The sequence below is a fragment of the Microcaecilia unicolor genome, chromosome 1 (genome assembly GCF_901765095.1).
Source record: "Microcaecilia unicolor chromosome 1, aMicUni1.1, whole genome shotgun sequence".
In the NCBI taxonomy this organism is placed as follows: domain Eukaryota; kingdom Metazoa; phylum Chordata; class Amphibia; order Gymnophiona; family Siphonopidae; genus Microcaecilia; species Microcaecilia unicolor.
The window spans coordinates 7,197,707-7,213,553 of NC_044031.1; the positions used below are offsets into that span (position 1 = coordinate 7,197,707).

Below are 15,847 nucleotides of genomic sequence, written 5' to 3' on the forward strand. Positions count from 1 at the left end.
AATAAAAGCTTCAGTCAGAAGCAATACCTCACCAGACACCAGAGAATCCACAAAGGAATGAAACCACTTAACTGTACTGAGTGTAATAAAAGTTTCAATCAGAAGGTAAACCTCACAATACACCAGAGAATCCACACTGGAGTAAAGTCTTTTGCATGTTCTGAGTGTGAAAGAAGCTTTACTGTGAAAGAAGCACTCAGAAGACACTGGAGAATCCACAAAGGCATCAAACCATGTATTTGCACTGAGTGTAATAAAAGCTTCAGTCGGAAGGGACACCTCACAATACACCAGAGAATCCACACAGGAGTGAAACCATATTTCTGCAGTGAGTGTAATAAAAGCTTCAGTCAGAAGCAATACCTCACAATACACCAGAGAATTCACACTGGAGTAAAGTCTTTTGCATGTTCTGAGTGTGAAAGAAGCTTTACTGTGAAAGAAGCACTCAGAAGACACTGGAGAATCCACAAAGGCATCAAACCATGTATTTGCACTGAGTGTAATAAAAGCTTCAGTCGGAAGGGACACCTCACAATACACCAGAGAATCCATCCACACAGGAGTGAAACCATTCATCTGCAGTGAGTGTAATAAAAGCTTCAGTCAAAAAAACAAACCTCACAATACACCAGAGAATCCACACAGGAGTGAAACCATATTTCTGCAGTGAGTGTAATAAAAGCTTCAGTCGGAAGCAATACCTCACCAGACACCAGAGAATCCACACAGGAATGAAACCATTCATCTGCACTGAGTGTAATAAAAGCTTCAGTCAGAAGCAATACCTCACAATACACCAGAGAATCCACACAGGAATGAAACCATTCATCAGCAGTGAGTGTAATAAAAGCTTCAGTCAGAAAACAAGCCTCACAATACACCAGAGAATCCACACAGGAGTGAAACCATTCATCTGCACTGAGTGTAATAAAAGCTTCACTCATAAAACAAGCCTCACAATACACCAGAGAATCCACACAGGAGTGAAACCATTCATCTGCACTGAGTGTAATAAAAGCGTCACTCATAAAATAAGCCTCACAATACACCAGAGCATTCACAGAGGAATGAAACCATTCATCTGCAGTGAGTGTAATAAAAGCTTCAGGCAGAAGGTAAACCTAAAAGAACACCAGAGAATCCATGCAGGAGTGAAGCCATTTAGATGTTCTGAGTGTGGTAAAACCTTCACTGATAAGGGACATCTCGCAAGGCAGAACAGAGTTCACACAAGAGTGAAGCCATTTACATGTAGTGAGTGTGGTAAGAGCTATTTTAACAATGAAACACTCACTATGCACCACAATAGCCATTGAGGAGTAAAACCATTTCTATGTACTGAGTGTGGCAAGTGCTTCAGGTTGAAGAAATACATGATAAAGCACCAGAGAATCCACACAGGAATGAAGCCATTTAAATGTTCTGAGTGTGGTAAAAGCTTCACTGAGAAGGGAAACCTGAGAAGGCACCATAGCTTTCACATGAGAGTGAAGTCATTTATATGTAGTGAGTGTGGTATGAGCTTCAATGACAGTGAAAAACTTGCCATACACCAGAGAATGCATTCAGGAGGAAAACTATTTCTGGGCACTGACTGTGGCAAAAGCTTCTGTAATGGAAATCAAGATCATTCTATATGTATATATATTGCTTTTCCTTTACATTTGTTATAGAATTACATGCTGTAGAAAGATAGAACTACTACTACTACTACTTAGCAGGTCTATAGCGCTATAAAGCGTACGCAGCGCTGCACAAACATAAAAGAAAGACAGTCCCTGCTCAAAGAGCTTACAATCTAATAGACAAAAAATAAAGTAAGCAAATCAAATCAATTAATGTGTACAGGAAGGAGGAAAGGAGGGTAGGTGGAGGCTAGTGGTTACAAGTGGTTACCAGTCAAAAGCAATGTTAAAGAGGTGGGCTTTCAGTCTAGATTTAAAAGTGGCCAAGGATGGGGCAAGACGTAGGGGCTCAGGAAGTTTATTCCAGGCGTAGGGTGCAGCAAGACAGAAGGCGCGAAGTCTGGAGTTGGCAGTAGTGGAGAAGGGAACAGATAAGAAGAATTTATCCATGGAGCGGAGTGCACAGGAAGAGGTGTAGGGAAGGACGAGTGTGGAGAGATACTGGGGAGCAGCAGAGAGAGTACATTTATAAGGTTAGTAGAAGAAGTTTGAACAGGATGCGAAAACGGATAGGGAGCCAGTGAAGGGTCTTGAGGAGAGGGGTAGTATGAGTAAAATGACCCTGGCGGAAGACGAGACGGGCAGCAGAGTTTTGAACCGCTTGGAGAGGGGAGAGGTGACTAAGTGGGAGTCAGCAAGAAGCAGATTGCAGTAGTCTAAATGAGAGGTGACAAGGGTGTGGATGAGGGTTTTGGTAGAGTGCTTGGAAAGAAAGGGGCGGATTTTACGGATGCTGTAAAGAAAGAAACAACAGGTCTTGGCGATCTGCTGGATATGAGCAGAAAGGAGAGAGTCAAAGATGACCCCAAGGTTTCGAGCTGAGGAGACAGGGAGAATGAGAGAGCCATCAACAGAAATAGAAAACGGGGGGAGTGGGGAGGTGGGTTTGGGGGGGAAAATGACAAGCTCGGTTTTGGTCATGTTTAATTTCAGGTGGCATTGAGACATCCAGACAGCAATGTCAGACAAGCACGCTGAAACTTTGGTTTGGATGCAAGGTGAGATATCAGGGGTAGAAAGGTAGATTTGGGAATCATCAGCATAGAGATGGTAGGAAAAGCCATGGGATGAGATTAATGAACCAAGGGAAGAAGTGTAGATAGAAAAGAGGAGGGGACCAAGAACAGAACCCTGAGGTACGCCGACAGGCAGAGGGATAGAAGTAGAAGAGGATCCACCAGAGTGAACACTGAAGGTGCGGAAGGAGAGGTAGGAAGAGAACCATGAACGGACAGAGCCCTGGAATCCAAGTGAGAACAGGGTATTGAGAAGTATGCTGTGATCGACAGTGTTAAAAGCAGCGGAAAGATCAAGAAGAATGAGGATGGAATAGAGACCTCTGGATTTAGTCATTGGAGACTTTAGTAAGCGCAGTTTCGGTTGAGTGGAGAGGGCGAAAACCAGATTGTAGTGGGTCAAGAATAGCATGTGAGGAGAGAAAATCAAGGCAGCGGTGATGAACAGCACTCTCAATTAATTTGGAGAGAAAAGGGAGGAGGGAGATGGGTCGGTAATTAGAGGGACAAGTAGGGTCGAGTGAAGGCTTCTTAAGGAGAAGTGTGACCACAGCATGTTTAAAGGCAGTAGGGACAGTTGCAGTGGAAAGTGAGAGGTTGAGAATGTGACAGATAAAAGGAATAAGAGCAGGTGAGATGGCATTAAGAAGGTGGGTGGGAATGTGTCACACCTTACTGTAGAATAGTAATCACTCAGAAGAAAGGTCATATATATGTCATGCTTCTAATTAACTAAGCTTGTTAGTAAAAAGTAGGCCAGAATTACCTCAGGAGTTAGGAGTGTTTTAATTAACTGAGAAGTAGGGGCCTTATCTAAAAAGGCAGGAAAAAAGGGAATCATTATATATTTTGCTCATTATTTTTTTTTCTTTCTCTTGTTATTTGTTAAGCAGAGCTACACCTGGTGATTGTAAAGATAACAGTATTATTGGCTATTTAAAGGATATACTGAATCAGTATAGTCAGACTGTGGACTGAGTTTTCCTTGTTCATTTAGTCTCCCTGTATACAGGTTTCGAATAAAGATCTTTGAACCCAGAGTCCGTGAGCTTCTTTGGTAATAGGAAATTTTTCCATAACAGCTTCACAAAGAAATACATGATAATGCACCAGAGAATTCACACAGGAGTGAAGCCATTTACATGCACTGAGTGTAATAAAAGCTTCTGGTAGAAGGTAAACCTCAAGAACCTATAGAAATGATAAGTAGTAGTAGTAGAAACCACCGAATGATCCACACAGGAAGGTACATATAAATATCTATGAGTGGAGGAAGAAACAACTAGAAAGCTGACATGGCCGAGAGAAAAAAATCAGTAATGACTATTCTAGGAGACTTCCTGCACTCTCATATTGTTTTGGTATTTCACACTGGTCTCTTAAATACCTGCAAAAACTAGGGGGCCCTTTTACTAAGCTGCATAGACGCCTACGAGCACCCAATGTGCATCAATTTGGAGTCATCACCCGGGGGAACAATTCTAGACCTAGTGCTTAGTGGAAAATGAGAAGAAGGGTGAAAAAAAAGAGGAGCAGCTGCAAATGTCAAAAAATTACATGGGGGGGGTGGGGGGCAGAGCAATATGGCTGAGAGGACACATGAGAATCTACTCTGTGCTTACCTTGTTCCTCTCTCTATCATGCCTTCTAAGCATAAGGGTCAGGTGAGCTTTTATCCCCCTGAAGCCACCTCTACTCCTCTTGGTCAACAGAAGTTGGATTCGTTTGTGCTTCCGTGGCCGGCAGGAAATGAGGGTGAGGTCCCAGCTCAGCACTAGATGCAGGGAGAGTCCCAGCTTTCGGGAAAGACATCTTTGTTCCCCTCAGACCAGGTTGCTCCAACACTTCGTCAACAGCATATAGTGTTTCAAATTCCCTTCCATTACAACCATTTTAAAATCTGTTTTCTATTCCCGCACCTTCGGCCTCTTCATTTCGTGAATGTTTTCAAACTCTGTCAAAACAATGTAGTATTTCTTCTAAAAAAGCATGGGGAAAAGATACTGGTGAACATTTGTCAAATAAAGAATGGTCTGTCTTCTGGTTAAATCAGGGCCATGCCTAGGGTCTCTGGTGCCCCCCTGCAGACTATCAGTTGGCGCCCCCGCCCCTGGCGCCCCCCCCCCCCCCGCCCGTGTGGCACAAGATGGAAAGGAAATAGGAGCTGAAAGATGGAGTGCATCTTTGTGGGATTGCTCAACAAATAGAGGGTTTACAACCACTTAGCTTTTCGTGCTTTCATGTTCACGAAATTAGTAATTAAATCTTTGATATCAAACTGGGCACATATATCATTCTCAATAGCAATCATGGCAAGGCTTACAAGCCTTTCTTGTAAAACACTTGATCGCAAATAATTTTTTATGATTTTTAACTGTGAAAATGATCGCTCACCACTTGCCACCCTGACAGGAATTGTCAGCAATATTCTTAGAAACAAATTACTATACATTGCAAAATATGATAGCAGATGTAAATTCTCAAAGTGGACATATTCCAAACACTAAAATGATTTTTTTCTACCTTTGTTGTCTGGTGACTTTCTTTTTCTTTTGAAAAATTCTTTATTGTAATATGAAGTCAACCATAAACCATACTTCAGTATTTACAAAGAACAGACAGTATCCTCCAGCATTAAAATGCAAACATGTAAACCATACCCTATAGCACTGCATAATTGAACTTCATAACTTTTTGTTTCCCCCCTTTTATTCCCCTACCCCGGTGGAGTACCCTCCCTACCCCCTTCCCCCTGCCCCTCCCTTCTAATCCCAGCACTTATCCTGAATTGCCTGTTTCAAGACCCTGTTTTGAGAACAAGGAGAGCGCCCTTCTCCAAATATCTCAGTACTGCCGCTTGCCCAGAGACACAGCACCTTTGTATGCTTGTAGCACCCAATTCGCCATTTCACTCGTGTCCAAAGGTGGGGGTTCTGCAGCAACCCAAACTTGCAAAATGCATTTTTTGATTAATACCATTGCTAACAAAATAAATGTTCTCTGCACCGCCCCCAACCCCTGCTCTTTAAGTGAATCCCCACACCCCATTAATGTGACTGAATACCTCCACTCCAATGTGCGTTGCAAGATGTCCTCAAGGGCACTCAGTGCCCCAGACCATAGTCCATGCAAAGAGGGGCATTCCATAAATGAGTGTATAAATGTACCCACTCCCTGCCCACACTTATTACAAGTTGCATCATCCCACATCCCTACTTTCTTACCCCTCTCTTTAGTGATGTGGACTCGGTAAAGAATTCTATACTGTATGTCTTGTAAAGAAGCATTTGGGGTTAATGTGTGTAGGTTTCCAAAGACTGCTCCTAAGCGGTCCACTGAAATTTCCTCTACCACATCCTGGCTCCACAGTTCCGCCAGCCCGACAAGATGCTGCCCTTTCAGATTGTCCCTGATCACTTGACTCCACCGTGCGAGCCCATTACTGCGGGACGGCATCTGTAAAAATATTTGATCTAATGTGGTAAAACGTGTCACTACTCGACTCCTTCGTTCTGCACTCAAAACATAATCCCGCACCTGTAGATATGCAAAGAATTGACAACCCGGAATCTGCAACTCATTTTTAACCGTTTCAAAAGTGGGAAACGCATTTTCCCCCTCCTTCCTGAATTGGCGTATGAATCTACATCCCTTCTCTCAGCACTCCCTCTCCTGCAGGAAAGGCCAGGTTCCCCACTAGCGGCATAAAAGGGCTAACCCCTGTAACCACTCCACCCTGTCCTCTCCACCACCGCCAGGCCCTCTGCAAGGCCGCCACGTATGGGTTATCTTTCTAGCCCCTTGCACTGCCCAAGATTCTAAGACAGTAAACGGGTCATTTGGCCTACACCAGCTCTCCCAAAAACCCAACATTGCATAAAAGCCCTCTCCGGATGTCAATTCATGAATCCACCGCAGCAGCGCTGCCACATTATATATGCGCAGGTCTGGTAATCTGAGACCTCCCTGTCGTCTCTCACGAGTAAGCTTCCCAAATGCTATCCGAGGTCGCTTGGCGTGCCATATAAACGTGCTAACCACGCTGCGATACAAATTTTCTTCTCTTTTCCGCACCCACAAGGGGAGCATTTGCAACGGATATAAAAGCTTGGGCAACACCACCATTTTGACCAAAGCAATTCGCCCCAAAAAATTCAAAGGCAGATCAATCCAGTTACGACACAACTTTTTCGTCTCTTCCAATCTATCTTTCACATTCCTCCTATACACCCAGGACTGATCTGCCCCCAAATATATTCCTAGATACTTAATCCCTCCCACTGCCCACTTTAAGGGGAAATCCCCCAACGCTGTGCTGGCACACGGTTCGCTGATGGGCAACGCCTCTGACTTGCTAAAATTGATGCTGAGGTCCGCGAACTCCCCAAATCTCTTAATAATATTCATAGTTATTGGAAGACTGCGCGTCGCCTCGCTCAACAACAGCAACATATCGTCTGCATATAAATTTATTCTATACTCTTCACCCCCCACTATTACGCCTTTCAACTCGGCCTCCTGATAGAGAGATGCGTAATAATTTGCAAATTCCCTTTGAATCGCCTCTTGCTCTTTGACTGTCTTTCCCCCTCCATCCCTCATCTTTGCAATAAACTTCTTCCCCCGATGTTGCTTCACCAATGCTGCCAATAGCTTTCCTGTTTTGTTGCCCCAGCGGTGCAACTTAAATTTATATAGTTTAATATTATATAGCGCTCCAGCATCTAACACTTCCTGTATTTCTTTCCTGCACTTCATGTACAATTGTCTGTTACTCTCGGAAGCGGACCCAATTAGATTCCTAAGGGCCTCTCTCAATTTTTCCGTGAGGTCTCTAAACTGCGCCTCCCGTCGTCTCCTCTGTGCAACTGTGTAAGAGATAATCTTACCCCGCAAAACTGCCTTTGCAGCCTCCCAAAATATTCTTGGGCTCTCTGATGATCCCTCATTATCTGCTGCATAATCCAACCAACTCTGGCGTAAAAAAATTCGAAATTCACTACTCTGGTACATTGCCGGATTCATCCTCCACCTGGCCGTCCGACCGCCGCTCCCCCACTGCAAATCCGCCCACACCGGAGCGTGATCAGACACATCTGGCTCGCCAATTCCCGTTTTAATGGTCATCAGGCTTAACGACTGGGACACCAGCAAGTAGTCAAGGCGCGAGTGAACCCCATGTGGATGTGAGAAAAAAGTGTAGTCGTGCTCCTCCAGACGTTGAAAGCGCCAAACGTCCACTAGCCCCAATTTTTCCATTACCAAATTCACCCCTCTCTCATCATGGTCTTTCCCCACCTTCTTTGGGGGCTTGCAATCTATGGTGGGATCGCTGGTTATGTTAAAATTTCCCCCCACAATTAGCTGGTATTCATCAAATGGTATTAATTTAGCGATCATTGTAGTGAAAAATTTGTGCGTATAAACATTGGGCGCATACACACTGCAGAATCCCACCTTAGCACCCTGCAAAGAGCCTGCCACTATCAAAAATCTTCCCTCTTCATCTTGGTACATTTTATGCAGGCTAAACGCCACTGACTTGCGAATCAAAATGGCAACACCACGCTGCCTTCCATTATAAGCTGCAAAATAAATGTCCCCCACCCAATCCCTCTTTAATTTAAGATGTTCTTGTTTACTTAGGTGTGTCTCCTGTAGCAGAGCTACGTCAGCTTTCTGCCTCTTTAATGCCTGCAGAATTTTTTTACGTTTGATAGGGGAATGTACGCCATCAACATTCAATGTTACTATTTTTAAATTAGCCAGCATCCAATCTGAAGCGACCAAAAATCACTGTCACACCCTGTTGTAATTTCCCTGGAGCCTCCCAGCCCAGCTCCCAGTACTCTCGTTCTTCCAGCCAATATTGCCCATCATCTCCAGCCATGCTCTCCCCTCTCCTGTTCCCTTGTTCCCCATAATTCCTATTATTATATGAATCCAGGATCCTACCTACCCTCTCCCACCCTCCGCCCACTCCCAACTCTTCCCCTTCCTCCCGTCTCCCTTCCTTAACCTCAGTGCCCCCCCAACCCCCCCCCCCCCCCCAAACCAAGCATCCCCCCGTGTGCACAACAATTTCCTTCACACACTCTCCCCCTTTCACACCACCAACTCTCCCGAACTCCTTTCCCCGCACTCTCTCAACCATTCCCCGTACCAGCCCCCCAAGTACCTCCCTCCGGATTGAAACAGTTATACAAACTTCCCCCAGGTTCCCAACATTGTAGTTTCAGTAACATAAAAAAGACAACCATTAAACAGCAGAAAAAGAACTTATCATATCACTTTGAGACTGCTTGCAGTACTGTCCAGCAATTAAGATACTCGATTCCCGTGAGAATGTAGGTCCCTGCGGCCTTCATCACAACATCCTCGCCCACCACAAGTTAGCAGGATTGCAGCCCTCATTGTCCAGACTCATGCTCTCCCCGTCCAACTCCATCAGACCTTGTAGCTGGAACAAATATCCTTAATCCAGTTCTTGTATTCCTCTCCTCATTACGGTCTCTCTACAAACGCTTCTAACTCCGCAGGCTCGGTGAAGTACAGGGATTTATTATCATGAAGGACCCTGACTTTTGCTGGGTACAGCAAGGCAAACCGTACTCCCTTGTCATACAGTCTTTTGCAGTGGCGCCCCATCTGCTTCCGCTGGTCCGACACCAAAGCGGAGTAGTCCTGGAAAAGCAAGATTTTATTCCCCTCATATTCCAGCCTTGGCTTACTTCTATACTTCTGCAGAAGTGCTTCTTTTTCCTTGTAGTTTAAGATTCTTGCCAAAACCTGTCGCGGCCTTGTTTCATTGGCTCTTACAGCCCCCACTCTGTGAACCCTCTCTACCTGCAGAGTAGATCCCTCCAGGCCCAACTGTGTGGGAAGCCAGTGCTCTACTAACTGTCGAAGATCCGCTGCTTTCACTGATTCCGGGACTCCCACAATCCTCAAGTTGTTCCGCCTGCTCCGATTTTCTAGATCCTCTGCCTTCTGTATTAGTTGTTCGCATCACCGTTCCAGCGCTTCCACTCTGCTTGTTGTGCTCGCCGCCACATCTTCACACTGCGATATGCGCTCTTCCACGTGCTGAATACGCGTGCCCTGGCGCTCCAGTGTTTCTTGAATCTGATCCACAGATGCCTGCAGCTTCGACAGCTTCTCCTCCAACACAGCAGAGATCTGCTGTGCCAGATCCCTCGCCAGATCAGACGGTAGCATTCCCGTCACCATCGGCTCCAGAGCCGCCGCCATCTTGCTATGCACTGCTCGAGCACTTGTTTTGCCCCGCGGAGTCTTAGCGGGCATAACCAACGTGCCGCCCCACCAAGAAAGGTACGGCGATCTTTCTTTTCACCGCTCTCGCTTCTTAAAATCCTAGCTCTGCTACTTGGAGTTCGCTACGGGGTCTTTGCGGGCGAATTTATCAAGTTTTTGAGTGCGGAGGTCGGAGCCGGTTTTCAGGGCCTCCGCTCAGCTCCACGTCATCACGTAACCCTCCGACTGTCTTTTTCTGATCATGCTGGCCCAGTATCTGATTCTGCTGCTATCTGTCCTCTTAACTCCGTTTCCAGGGCTTCCTTTCCATTTATTTCTTTACGTTCCTCCTTTCTTCTTCATTTCTTCCTCTATATCCATAAGTAAAAGCTGGGTCCTTCGCAGACTTGACTGTCCAGTGGATCCAGCTTCTGCCTATTTTCTCCATCCATGTGCAGTTTTTCTCCTCTCTTCCTTTTCCCTCATCTCATTTCCTTCCTCACTTTTCCCTCCCCTCCATCCATGCCCAGCATTTCTTCTCTCTCCCTTCCCCTCCATCCATGTGCATCTCCTTCCTCTGTCTTCCCTTCCCTCCCCTCCATCCATGTCCAACAATTCTCCTCTCTCCCCTCCCCTTCATGTCCAGCAATTTCTCCTCTCTCCCTAGACCCTGCCCTCCCATCCATGTCCATCCTTGTCCCTCTCTACCCTTCCCTCCTCCATCCATATCCAGCAATTCTCTCTCCCCTCCCCTCCATTTCCAGCAATTTCTCCTCTCCCTGGGCCCTGTCCTCCCATCCATGTCCATCCATGTCCCTTCTCTGCCCTTCCCGCCTCCATCCATATCCAGCAATTCTGCGCTCTCCCCTCCCCGCCCTCACAAGGAAATGACGTCAGAAGAAGGCGGGACACCGAGGGAACGAACGAGCGAGTGCGAAGGGAAGGCTGGAGACGTCGGCAGCGCTTTCACTGACGCTGCTCAGCTGCTGCGACCGTTGGAGGTAAAAGATTTAAAGCCCCCAGGGTGGCACGGAGCTGAGGTAAGCAGCGAGGGTAAGCACTGCGGTGGCACCCTCCAGAGGTCGGCGCCCCCCTGCGGTGCTTACCCCGCTTACTGTGTTGGCACGACCCTGGGTTAAATGGCCCGATATCCTCTCTCTCCTATTTTATACAACTCAGCTACTTGTTTGGAGAACTCCAGACTGCCCAAAACACGGCAGCCAGAATCATTTTTGGTAAATCTCGATTTGAAAGTACAACACCTCTCTGGGAAAAATTCCACTGGCTCCCTATCAGGGAACGAATAAAACTTCAAAGTCCACACACTGATCCACAAGATCCTCCATGGAGAATGTCCAAGTTACATGACCAATCTAATCGACCTTCCAGCCAGGAACGGGTCCAAATCTTCTCGAACATATCTCAACCTTCACCTGCCTAATTGCAAAGGTCTCAAATACAAAACCTACTACGCATCCAACTTCTCCGTTATAGGCAGCCAATTTTGGAACGCCATACTAAGATTAATCCGAACATCTACGCTTCCAAAAGCTGCTGAAAACACACCTCTTCAAACAAGTCTATCCTAATGACCCAACTTAAGTTACGACCCTAATCTACACCACTAACATAAAACATGCCTCAATCCTTCCCCCCACATTTCTTCCTCTTGTCCTTCTCTATACAATTGTATTATCTTTATGATACTTTTTACCCATATATTGTATTACCTCTAAGATACTTTGTACCCATACATTGTGCTATCTCTGTGATACTTTGTAAACATACATTGTAAGCCGCACTGAACCTGTTATCGAGTGGGAAAGAGCGGGGTATAAATGCTATAAATAAATAAATATAGGCTTCCTGCTTCTCTTGTTTTTGTTTACTTTCCTCACAAAAAGATCAGTCGCCATATTTAGAGCAGCCTTTTGCTTGGACCACTGTTTTTCCACTTCTCCTACGCCTTCCCACGCCAACTGCTCCTTCTTCAGGTATTCCCCCATTTTATCAAAATCAGTATGTCTGATGTGGCTTCCTAAAAGAAACATCCATACGCCATTATTAAAATGGATTTGGGAAAATCCACTGCTTGTTTCTAGGATAAGCATCATAAAATGTACTGTTTTGGGATCTTGCCAGGTACTAGTAACCTGGATTGGCCACAGGATGCTAGGCTTGATGGACATTCAGTCTGTCCCAGTATGGCAAGGTAGCATGATATGTAGCATGATATGAGTTTAATTGTCAGAATTATTGATTTTGCTGGATCGGATACAAATGTATATATATAAAATATATAGAGATGCAAAGACTTTACTTTCCCCCTTGCCCCTGGAAACTACTGATAAGAAAAACTAGCTAGGTGGATACCTAAGTCCATCAACACATCTCCAAAGAATAAAACTCTGAAGATGGACAGCAATCACAGAGACTACAGTTAACAAAAGACAGTGAAACTCCACCTATTCTCAGACAATGACTCAGACTGAAAAGCCCCTCTACCTATCTAATCAGATAAAAGAAGCCCACTTACTCTCAGACAATGGATGTGTATATCACAGCAGATGTCCAGACAGAAAGTCTTATGATGTCATTAAACATGGGACCAGTTACCATGCCCCATCTAAAAACCAGATGAAGCCAGTTCTCAGACACCCCACCTGACTTCAGCCTAGGGTGCAGCAAGAAAATATACAAAACCTGGAAAAATGCCCAGCGCTGGCTCTTGGGATCTGCGTCCTGCTGGACTTCACGCACATCCTGATAAGATTCTCCAGGCTCCAACTACAATTCTGCAACAAAAGACTCCTGTTTCAGCAAGGATCTCCATCACTCCACCCAGCAGCCTCTATCGAAGTGAGTTACCATTATCCAGCACATTTACCTAGGTAACTCCTCTTAATATCCAGCTAAAGTCCTCAGCGTAGCATAGCAACTTGTCCCAAATCTTCCTTAGCTTTCCCTTTCTGATTCTTACCTCAGAATCCAGGGGATTGGCAAAGAGTGAACCATGGCAAGATCAGGAATACCCCCTATTCTGGAAGAACAAAACTCCCATATAGTAATCTCTTCAAAGAAGAAATACAGCTCCCAGAGTGCACTGTCACATTCACACTCAGTAATCCCTCCTAGGAAGGACTACAGCTCCCAGAGTGCACTGACATTCTTACACATTAATCTCTCCTAGGAAAGACTACAGTTCCCAGAGTGCACTCTGACACTCCCACACAGTAATCCCTCCCTCCTAGGAAGGAGTACAGTTCCCAGAGTGCACTGTGACATTCTTACACATTAATCACTCCTAGGAAAAACTACAGCTCCCAGAGTGCACTGACATTCTTACACATTAATCTCGCCTAGGAAAGACTACCGTTCCCAGAGTGCACTCTGACACTCCCACACAGTAATCCCTCCCTCCTAGGAAGGAGTACAGTTCCCAGAGTGCACTGTGACATTCTTACACATTAATCTCTTATAGGAAAAACTACAGCTCCCAGAGTGCACTGACATTCCATTTCATCAAGCCGATCAATCCATAGACTGGTGGGTTGTGTCCATCTACCAGCAGGTGGAAATAGAGAGCAATCCTTTTGCCTCCCTATATGTGGTCATGTGCTGCCGGAAACTCCTCAGTATGTTCTCTATCTCTGCAGGTGTGTGGTCACACAGCAGCAGCTCTGGCTAGGTCTCCAAGCCTAATTGTTTAGGTTTTGTTGAGTACCTGGGGTTGAGGGCTCTTCGTGAGCAAGTGCAAACCTGGTGGTGCCAGGTCCCTCCTTTTCTCCCCCCTCCCGCTGGCTCCGTTTTTCTCCAAAAATAAAAAAACAGAAAAATAGATGTCCTTGAAAGAAAGACGTCCTTGGTTGCAGCTACACACTGGGACTCCAAATCGTTGCAGCTCGGAGCGAGAAGCAGGTAATTTTACCTTTTACTAGCGGGCAGGGGGTTCCCCGAATGGTCTCCACGTGGCTAATGGCGTCGGATGGCAAGGGCGTGAAAAGACGCTCCCCGGAACGCGTACACGCGTCTAGCAGGGAAGCAGGGGGGGGGGGTCCGAAGGCAGAGTCGCCTTTTTTGGGTGCCTTTTCGGAGTCCGGAGAGTTCCCCAGTTTTTCCTCCGGTGCGGCGGCTTTTCCCGCCTTAGGCGCCCATCCCCCGCTGGCCGCCCTCCCGGTTGTGGCCAGCCATGCTGCTTGGACGGCTTCTTCTTTGGCCGCCCTCGAGGTGGGAGACGTTAATAGTATGGTCGCCCTTGACTCTGGCGACGGTAAAAATTCGGCAAAATTAAAGCGCCATTCTTCCCGCGTGGCTCCTTCGCAGAGTGTCGTGACGGACGCCATTTTGGATGCGCAGTGCGCCTCTCCCCCGCTCTTGGGAGCGCAGGTTGAGAGTGTCTCTAGGTTTTTCAGCTTTCTCCAGAGACAAGAGACGCCAGATAGACGGAATGTTATGTCATTTTGGCCCCTCTTGGAGAGCTGTTTTTTTCAAACTGAGAACGCTTGCATATTATTTTTGGAATTATCAAATATAATTTTTCCAATTTGAACTATAGAGGATTTTTGTGTAGCCCCTGAAGCAGCCCCTGCTGGGCGAAACACGGCCTGTGTCGGGCTAATTTTTTATTCTTTATATATGTAATTTTTATATATGTATTTATGTGTAATTTTTTGAGTTGTATTAATAAATTACGTTCTTAACGATCTGCTTTGTACATTTTCCATCTTGGAGCTTGCAGACCGTCTGCCTTTGTGCTTTCTTGGCAAAATTAAAGCGCCATTCTTCCCGCGTGGCTCTTTCGTGGAGTGTCGTGACGGACGCCATTTTGGATGCGCAGTGCGCCTCTCCCCCGCTCTTGGGAGCGCAGGTTGAGAGTGTCTCTAGGGCCATGGCCCAGGCTGCAAAAGTTCACAGTCTGGGGGGTTTCTCCCCTGAGTTCATTTTGCTGCTGCATCAGGCCTTTCTTATGCAAAACGCTGCCCCTGCTCCCCTGTCTGATAAGGGTGATGATCAAACGCCCTCGGGTGGATCTCCAGGCCCTAGGGGACTCTGTCTCCTCTGATGTGGATGAGGGCAGCGTATCTCAGTTCTCCCAGAGGTCCTTAGCGGATTCTATGGAGGAGACTGATTCCCGCTCGGATGAAGGGGATGACCCTTCTGCAGCGCGGCTTTTTCGCTCAGAGGATTTGCCCAACCTGTTAGTGCAGGCCATGAGCATTCTGAAAATTTCCTCTCCGGAGGAAGGTCCTCTCTCAGCCTCAGCTGGCTCTGCCATTATGCTGGGAACTAAGCGCCCGCCTAGAACCTTCTACGTTCATGAAGCCATGCAGACTTTAATTTCGGCTCAATGGGATGCTCCTGAAGCGAGCCTTAAAGTAGCCATGGCCATGTCCCGTCTGTACCCTCTGCCTGAGGGTGAACGGGAGGCCTTTCTCTGGCCTACAGTGGACTCTTTAATCACTGCGGTGACTAAGAGGACGGCTCTGCCGGTGGAAGGTGGCACTGCCCTGAAGGACGCTCAGGACAGGAGATTGGAGGCAGCCTTAAAGTCGGCCTTTGAGGCGGCCGCCCTGAGTTTGCAAGCCTCGGTTTGCGGCTCCTATGTGGCCAGGGCATGCCTGACCGTTTTGCAGAGGACATCCCCCTCGGATTCATCCTTGAGGGCGGATTGGCCGGCCCTGGAGTCGGGCTTGGCCTACTTAGCAGACTTGCTGTACGATGTATTGAGAGCCTTGGCTAAAGGTATGGCTCAGACAGTCTCGGCGGTGGCTATGGCTTAAGCACTGGTCGGCTGACCATGCCTCAAAATCTCGCCTAGCCAAGTTGCCTTTTAAAGGCAAGCTGCTCTTTGGGGACGAGCTGGACAAGATCGTGACGGAGCTCGGCATG

The 15,847-nt window shown here is 46.6% G+C and overlaps 1 protein-coding gene across 1 annotated transcript in view; it reads left to right on the forward strand.

The window, feature by feature from the left end:
* Window positions 1-15,847, forward strand: part of LOC115460651 (oocyte zinc finger protein XlCOF6-like) — a 493,082-nt gene that overhangs the window by 198,641 nt on the left and 278,594 nt on the right. The window lies entirely within an intron of this gene.